Raw genomic sequence first — 10,100 nt, forward strand, 5'->3', positions numbered from 1 at the left:
TAGAATGGGGCAAGTGGGACCCACCAATCAATGGTGGGGATCCTATCTTGGCCTCTAGGTGATTGGCCCCACCAAGCTTGAATGTAAGTGTCATGATGGGGCCATTCTCCATGGACCTCATCATGATGTTTCCTTGATGATTAGCTTGATAGGGTCATCTAGACCCCTTGATTTTTGTGGTGGGGATGGCATCCCCACCTTACATTGCTTATTTGAGGGCCCACACAAGGATGGGACCCATCTTGATGCATGTATTGCTTATCTAGAGGGGCTCATAGTGGTGGAACCCCTCCTCTAGTCATTTCTCTCTCTCTCTCTCTCCCCCTCTCTCCATATTTTTTTCATAATGTGTTGTCCACCTGATGTGTACAACAGGTCCAGACCATCCAGCAGGTGGGACGGCTGGCTGTCCTAGTTGCTGGATGATGGGCTAGCCCACCTTGCTGCCTTGATGGGTATGATCCCAAATATGGAGGGAAAAACATGAAATAAGCTTGATCTGATGTGTGTGGCCCATCTAGGTGGGCCCTACTCTGATGCATGTGATGTATATCCTCCCGTCTAGCAATTTGTGGGTTGTACCATGCAGCTCCCAAGTTTTCAGGCCCACATTGCTGATCGTCTAGATGGAGTAAAGCCCTTTATTTTAGCTTGAATTTTCTGATGAGAGTGGGGTGGCCTATTGACGTGTGGACCCTGCCTTGATGCATGATTGAATCCACACCATCCAGCCAGGGGAGGACGTCCCTGGATTGGGCCTAGCAGGCCTGGACGGCCCAAATGCTGGTACCATCCAACAGCCTGAATGAAGGGAAAATATAGACATCAGCTTGATCTTTGGGGTCAGTGGGCCACTCATGTGGACCCCACCTTATTGTGCATGTGAAAGATGCACACCGTCCATCCATATCTCCATATCTAGTAGGCCCTGGGCCTAACCCAGGGGTAGATCCAACGCTCCAACTGGGCCAGCGTCCAGTAGGGGTTGACCATCATCCCTACATGGGCCACCTTGATGTTGTGTTGTATTCACGCCGTCCTCCATTTTTATGGGCCACCCAGAGGGGGCCCAGCCTTTGGTGAGACATCTACAGGTGGGGCCCACTTGTATATATTATATCTAGACCATTCAGCCTTCCATGGATTTCCAGCAGGGGCTGGGACGCTGCTGGACTGGCTGTCGAGCAGCAGGCCCGCCCTGATGTATATGTTGTATTCTTGCTATTCATCTGGTGGGGCCCACTGTGATATATATGGGCCACCATGAGGTATGTATTTCACCCAGATAGTCCATCTGCTAGACGCCTAGCAGGTCCAGATGGTTGAGAGGGCTGGATGTCTAGCAGGGGCCAAACTTACTGCATGATATTGCTTATTGTAAAGTTGTGAGACCCACCATGTTGAAAGTGTAATGCATACATACTATACCTCTATTTTTTAAGGATCATGGGCCCCATTAGTGCTTTGTAAGGCCCACCTTCCATTTGATTGTATGAGGACCAGACTGTCCAGATTTCTGGACGTTCAGCAGGCCCAGATGGGCTGGACGTCCAGCCTTAGAGCCCACTCTAATGTATGTGCTGCCCATTCATTATGATGGATTTTGTGGGCTGTTTTGTAAGCTACTGATGTATGTGTTGTACACCTTGCCCAACTATTTTTTGGAGCCTATGGGCTGCCTCATGTTGCCCAGCTTGATGTATATAGACCATGGACGATCCCTTGAAGCCCACCATGATGTATGAGATAATATGAATGTTGCCCATTTATTTTCTAGCAATTATAAGGGCCATGGGCTCCATTGTGAGATAGTTTCTATAGTGGGCTGCACTCTAGGAGGCAATGGTGGTTAAATGTCCATGTTGTAAACCTCCCTAGGGCCCATTGTTAGGCCCATTCTCATCTTCTCTTAGTGGGTTAACCCAAATCGTTGGGCCCCCATTATTGATGGTGCTTCCACTATGCTTGGTAGATTTGTCCAAGCCATAAAGCCCATCTTGTGCTTATTGGGCCCCATAGGAAGTCTGTTTACTACGTGATGGAGAGGGTGAGGAAGCCCATTCTTGCACTTAAGCTCATCCTCTTAACTCCCCTTGTTATATACATTAGACTTACCCATGAGGCCCATTCTTGATATGAGTATGCCATCTAGGCCGTCTATTGATTATAGGAGGGTACATCATCACTATTGGATATGCCTAGCATAACATAATGATACATGCCCATGCACATCATCTGTATGCTTGTTATGAGGAGTGATTGACCATAGCATGTGCCATTGGGTTGATTGTTTATGGGACTCCCTAAGAGATGGAGTTGCCCCACATGAGCGCGCGGTATGCGCAGGATTGATGCATGACTGGATAATATGACTCATGCATCTCGCATTTGTGTGATATGATCACTATACACCCTAGCAACATCAGGGTTGTGGCCTCTACAGGCATATCGTGGATGACAGGATTGAATACCGAAAATATTTGGTTCTAGCACTAGGACACTTAGGATGTCCTTGGGTGAAAGTCCTAGAACCCTTATGGTACCAGGAGGATGCTCCAACATCGAGACTGAGTGGATATATGAGTACGTGAGTACCGAATACGAGTAGGTCGTGTCTCCCATAGTGTCGTGGTCAGTTGGAAGGTGGTGTGGCCTTATCTGCTCACTAGGCTGAGTTTGACCAGCTCGGAAATGGGTCCGCTACTGATGAGTCGAGTAGATATTGGCTGATTACTAGCCAGGTAGGTAGTAAGGTCTCTTACAATTACTTGGCTGCGCGTCTGGGGGAGGGGCAGTCATTGTGGAATGCACTAGACCTCGGTGATATTCCAGAGATGGACTATAATAATATGTGGATCCAGCTGAGGACTGGTATGCTTGCATTGCATCTTGCATATGACATTTGGCCATATAGTCCTTGCATCGCATAGCCTTGGTATAGCTGATAGCATTCATGGGCTTGCCAGCATCTTTCCGCATTACTCTGATATTGCATACTTGGCACATACCTTATGCACACACGTACACCACCCTCTAAGCTTTCTATAAGCTTATGCATGACCGTTGTGTGCAGGTGACGCTAGGAAGTAGCAGCACTGAGGTAGGAGCGTGCGGCTGAGCTTCTGGAGTTTTTGATATCTATCTTGTATTTCCCTTTATGCGTTGTACTCAATTTTTTTAATTATAGTGGATATGTGGTGATGTTGTTGTTTGTGTCTAGGTTTGCTTATGGTTATGCTTCTTACTAAAAAAATAAATTCATGCTCAAAATCTTCCTTGTAGGATCCTAAGATCGGAATCTATATGGGTGTTGGGAGCCGAGAATAGGGTACTACGGAGGTTGTTGGCCCCAGATTCGGCGATCGAAAATTTTTTGAGCCCGGTTCCCAAGTTTGGGGCATGAAAATCTCCGTATCCTTAGACTAGTTGAGGATAACCTTCGACTGGTCGAGGATGATGGGATTTTAGAGGATTTTGTCACTGGAGTTTGAGTTGAGGAATCCTCGACTTGTCGAGGTAATAGTCGAAGGAGGAAGATTTTTAGGATTCCTTTTCTTCACTTCAAGTCTTCAATGCTCTTCATCCCTCACTTGGTTTTCTTAGATCTTTGGCATGTGAATTCTTCATTCTTGGTCTCATAAGATCCATCCTTTACTTGGTGATTCTTGAGCATTAAATCCATGCTTTTAACATCCTTTTCAATCCAGGCTCTTAAATTCACCTTGCAACACAAACATGATTAAAATAGGATATTAAGCAGTATCATGTTCATAAAACTAAGTAATCAAAGGGGTCCAATATGGAATATTTGACCTCAACACAATTCCCAACCAGCATTTTGTTAGTCCCGAGTAAAGTATGTGAATTTATTCAATGTTTAATGTCAGAAATGTTTTTCAGAAAATAATCTTTTGTGCACTCAAGGATGAAAGGGTAGAATTAAGATACGAAAGGGAGATTTCGAAAACCTAGCAATCACATAAGCAACCAATCAAGTAAGTTCTTTATCCACTAAATTAAAGCATAATTTGTGCATAAAGTTTTTCAATGTGCTCAGTGAAAGTCAATTTACTCCCTGTACGAATACTATCAATACATCATGTTAACTATGCTCATCACTTTAAGATCAATTTGAAACTTAAGTACTGATTCCGAACTTATCCCATTTTCCTTCTTTTTCCAGTTTTTTTGATTTTATATCGACGGTTAGTTTTTTATTCATTCTTTTTATTTTTGCATTTTTTTCAAATTTTTCATTTTTTTCATTTTTTTTCATGACCTCTCTGTCGATCTCTTATTTTTCTAATTGGTTCTTTTCTTCTTTTAAGGCGGATAAAATTCTCTAGACTTGATGTCACGCCCCAAACTCGAAAACCGGGCTCACAAAATTCCCGATCGCCGAATCTGGTGCCGACAGCTTCCGTAGCACCCCATTCTCGGCTCCCGGCACCTATACACCAGGTTCCGATCCTGGGATGCTACAAGGAGGATTTCAAATCATCAGTTCAATTATAATGAGCATAACAAAAGCATAACCCACGAACAATAACTACAAGAACACCACCACAAAATCCACTATGATAAAAAACTTTTGAGTACAATGCGTCTGAAAGGAGAAATATAAATTGATGATAATAACAGGAACTCCAAAAGCTCGACTGCACGCTCCAACTCTGACGAGGCTACGACTGCGTCCTGGCGTCACCTGCATGCATCAATCGTGCATAAGCTTATAGAAAGCTTAGAGGGTGGTGTAAGTGTGTGCGCAATATAAGCGTGCTCAGAATGCAAGGTCAGAGGAATGCGGAATCATGAAGATGAGTACATGAACGCAATCAGCCGTACTAAGGCTATGCGGTGCAAGATATGAATGCTATCGGCCATATCACGGCCATGCGATGTGAGATGCAACTCAAGCATGCCAATCCTCATCATGTGTCAGTACAGTTCTCATTCTGGATAATCTCCAGGGTTTAGTACACTCCAAGAGGCACTGCCGCTCTCCAAGCCGCACAGTCCAAGTGAGCGTAAGAAACCTCACTATCCGTCTGGCCAATAGTCTGCCAATACCTATCCGGCACGTCGATAGCGGACCCATTTACGAGCTGGTCAAACTCAGCCTAGTATTGCCCCCTACCCTCGGGCAAGTAAGGCCACACCCCTTTCCAACTGACCACGACATAGTAGGAGACGCGGCCTCCTGGTATTTGGCCCTTATGCGCTCATGTACCTACTCGGTCTCGACGTTGGAGTCATCCTCTGGTACCATCGGGTTTAGGGATTTTCACCCAGGGACATCTATGACGCCCGTATGTTAGAACCAAATATTTTCGGTATCCAATCCTGCCATCCACGATGTGTCTGTGGAGGCTATGGCCCTGATGTTGCTAAGGCATACAGTAACTACAATCACACAAATGCATGTGCATGAGTCACACTAACAGTCATGCAACAGTCCTGTGTGTACCATGCACTTATATGGGGCAACTCCGCCTATTAGGGAGCCCATAAACAGTCCGCCCGAAGGCATATGCTATGATCGGTCACTCCTCACATCAGGCATACATATGATGCGAATGATCATGAATCATAGATCTATACTAAACATGTATAAAGAGATGGGCTCTGATCAAAACGAAGATGGGCCTAGACGGCCTACACATTACAGGTACGGGCCTATTAATGGGCCTTAGGGAGAGTGACAATGTGGACATTTAACTAACATTGTACTTGCAATGTGGACATCAAACCAACATTGTTCCCAAGGCATGGCCCACTATCATAGTCAACACATGAACCATGGTAGAATCACGTTGTAATGGGCCTTATATAGATCTTATTGGGCCTCGACCCAAGGGCCCAAATACATCAAATGGGCCTCAAACCATGGGCTCATATATCTCAAGTGGGCCTTAGTGGGCAGGCCACAAATACAACAAGTTGGGCCTAAACACACAAGCCTTACATACTTCACAATGGGCCTCATAATATGAGCCTTATACAAGTCAAGGTAGGCCTCAATAAGGACCACCCATACATCAAGGTGGGCCTCAACAATGGGCCTTAAATTATCTCCAAAATGGTTGGACAGTTGGATGAAACACATACATAATGATGGAGCCCACTCTAATGGAGGGTATGGTTTTCAATACATACTTAAGTGGGTCCCGTGTGGGGCCTATCATAATGTTTATTTTCCATCCAACCCATTGATAAGGTCACTCAGACTTGGGGCCCACAGTAATGTTTATTTTCCAACCAACTGTTCATAATTAAGGTCAGGTGGGCCAGGATAGGGCCCACTGTAATATTTATTTGCCATCCATCTGTTCATAAGGTCACGTGGACCAGGGTCCACCATAATGTTTATTTACATCCACGCTGGAATGTTTATTTGCCATCTAAACCGTTCATGGGGTCACAGTTTGGGGGCCCACTGTGATGTGGTCCACTGATCCAGCCTGCCCATTATGCGTGTCCCACTTGGCTAAACGTTCAGACCAAGTTTCAGCCGCGTCCAAATTTCAGGTAGGCCCCACCAAGAGATTTTATATGTTTTAGGCATGTCTTCACATGATTTTAGATGGTATGGCCCACCTGAGTTCCGTATACGGATGATTTTTGAGGATGACCCTCGTCCCTAAGGGACCCACGAAATGGACGGAGTGGATCATAGACATACATCATGGTGGGGCCCACGGCTGGGCCGTGAGGGCCAGCCCAAACTGCCCGACCGCCAGCACGCAGGCAACGCCTGCGGCGTGTCAATGGCAGTATCGCTGCCTCTTGCCCCTTTGTTTGTTTTTTTTTCTGAAATGGGAAATTCCATGGTTTTTCCCCTATGGGGCCCACATTAACTGGATCCTCTCCAGCCATTGGATTCCTTGGTCCAAGACCAACCAAAAGAGTCCAATAAGTGGCCCGCTTTTGGCGAATAGAAGGGTCAGGGTGGATTTTAATGGTAATACCTCTAGTTCGTATGGTATGGCTCGCTCGAGAATCGGATTGGTCCCAAATTTTGGCTCAACGCCTAAAATAATCTGAGGAAGAGGATGGATGGCTTGGATTAAGTACCTGCATCAAGGTGGGGCCGGCATGGATAACCCACTCTAAAAAGGCTCCTTTCTTTTTTTTGTAAGCTTGTAAGTACACACCACTGTCAGTGTACACACTCCGTGTTGGCCACGCCCGTCCTCACGTCCAGCAGCGTCTCTGGACGCTGGACGGCATGGATGTTCTCGCCATCGTGGTGGGCCCCACATGTAAGTGGCCCACCTGCATGTATATAAATATATAGTATATATCTTATATTATATATATACAATATATTATATTATATATATCATATATATATATATTATATAAATAAAGGTGTATTGGATCCATCTAAACAGTGGATGGTGTGGATCATCACCTACAATAGGGTGGGCCACACCATCTGATGCTGATGGATTGGGTAGATATAACACATATTGGTAGGATCCACACCATCACAATGAAGAGAGAGAGAGAGAGAGAGAGAGAGAGAGAGAGAGAGAGAGAGAGATACGGTGAGATAGAGGGACCCCGCCACTATGGGCCCCTCTTGATTAAATCACATACATCCAAATGGGTCCCACCAACAAGTGGGCCCTAAAATTGAAAATAACGGTAAATCACCTACCTTATCTTCCTTCTTCTTGGTCCCTTAGGCTCCAATGCTCCTTGTCTTTGCCTTGGACGGTGGATGATGGGAGATTAATGGTGTGGTGAAAGATGAGAGGGTGTAGATGGAAGATGAGAAGGTGGACCACACTTGTGGTTTGGGAGAGAGGGGTTGGACGTGTGAATTTTTTTTTTGCTTGGAAGAAATGAGGGAGAGAGAGAAGTGATGGGTGATATGAGGTGATGGAGTGATGGGTGATGTAAGGAGAGGTGATGGAAGGTATGGTTTGGGTTGAAATTTTGGGAAAAGAGGAATGGGTGAAGAGAGAGAGAGAGTTGACTTTGTGGAAAAAGAGGGATGGGTTGTTGTACTTGGGTAAGGTGAGACTTGACTTGTACTTGACATTGATTGATTAGACATATTGTAGAGATTCCCTCGATATTTGCAACGCGCGGGGTTTCTTCAAAACAAACGCTGGCCTACATCTCCTAGCCTGGGTATCGGTTCGGTGCGCAAGTCACGGCCTTGGAACCACGGCGATGACGCGGTCGCTATGATACAAGTTTCGGATCGAGCTGATGTCCGTGCGTGGGACCTGGCTTAGGATAGCACGCAAACATCGGATACAGTGCGAGGTTGCCAGAATTTGACCGGAAGGACCGCAGAAGCCAACGGAACGGTACGGACTAGGACACGGGTCTTACACCTGATTCTCGCCATCTATCAATGATTCATATATTAACAATCCGAACTTCTAGTATATCTTATAGAAGAGAAATTGAATGTGTTTTGTGATTTAACATGATATTCAAACTTTCTCTTAATCAATTGAGTGCAAGTACTTAGGTCATAAATTACTTAGGTGACTAGACTTTAGTAATTCAAAATTCAATCTCTATCTTATCATACTCAAAGCATTCTTAAGTACACAATTCACCGCTTCCCAAACAGATTTAAACTTGAAACATTGAAAATTTATAAAATTTTTGCTCAAAACTGAGAAAACACCGATTAGGTTACCTAATCCCCCATTTCCAACCGAAAAATCTACATTGTCCTCAATGTAAAAGAAATAAGCATGTAATGAGAAAGAGCCAATGAAAAGAAAAAGCGAAGTGATGGAAAGATAATACCTGAAGAAGAAATTTTGAGGCTTTTCCAATGATCTCAGTGTGAAGATGGGTTAGCACAAAAGACTCAAATAGACAATAAACAAACTATCATAAAACAAAGGAAAGCAAACTATCCTAAAATGGCAGAAAGCAAACTATCCTAAACAGCGGAAAACAGAAAACCTAACTGCACCTCCGTCAGACTAGGAGGTCAATCCTGGTAAACAGAACATTCAGAGGTATGGACATGTCCTCTACATTAATTTTTTTTAACAAATGGCTTTAAATGATGTCCATTCACTTTGAAGTCATTGCCATTGTTTGGATTCCAAATTTCAATGGCCTTATGAGGATAGACATTAGTAACAGTGAAAGGGCTAGTCCAACGGGATCAGAGTTTTTTCGGAAAGAGATGTAACCAAGAATTGTATAAAGGACCTTCTGACTTGGTGTGGATGATTTTCTGAGAATGTGTTGGTCATGAAACACCTTCATTCTGTCCTTGTAAATTCTTAAATTCTCATATGCGTAATTCTGGATTTCTTCGAGTTCATTTAACTAGAGTTTGTGCAGCGAGCCAGCATTGTCTAAATTGAAGTTCAGATTTTTAATCACCCAGTAAGCCCTATGTTCCAGCCCCACAGGTAAATGACAAGCCTTCTTATAGACAAGTCTAAAGGGAGACATTTCAATGGGGGTTTTAAATGCAGTACGGTAAGCCTATAAAGCATCAGTCAATCAGATTGACCAATCCTTTCACTCAGGGTTAACCATTTTCTCCAAAATGTGTTTGATCTCCCTATTGAAAATCTCAGCTTGCCCACTTGTTTGTGGGTGGTATGAAGTGCTCACCTTGTGAGAGATGTTATATTTCTTCATTAAGTTTGCGAATGGCCTATTACAAAAATGTGAGCCCCTATTACTAATGATGGCTCGCGGCGTTCCGAACTAGAAAAGGATGTTCTCTTTTAAGAATTTAATGACCATTTGATGGTCATTGTTCCAGCACGGAATCGCTTCAACCCATTTAGTGACATAGTCTACGGTAAGAAAAATATATAAATTTTCGAAAGATTGGGGGAATGGTCCCATGAAATCGATGCCCCAGTAATTAAATTCTTCAATTATGAGAATGGGGTTCAAAGACATCATATTTCAATGGGATAATGCCCCCAATTTTTTAACAATGCTCACAAGCTTTACAAAACTCATGAGTGTCCTTGAACATAGTGAGCCAATAAAAGCCGCACTGTAAAATTTTGGCCATGGTCTTTTTGGTAGAAAAGTGACCACCACAGGCCTGAGAATGACAGAAAGAGATGACACTTTGGTATTCATTGTCT

The sequence above is a fragment of the Magnolia sinica genome, chromosome 19 (genome assembly GCF_029962835.1).
Source record: "Magnolia sinica isolate HGM2019 chromosome 19, MsV1, whole genome shotgun sequence".
NCBI classification, from domain to species: Eukaryota; Viridiplantae; Streptophyta; class Magnoliopsida; order Magnoliales; family Magnoliaceae; genus Magnolia; species Magnolia sinica.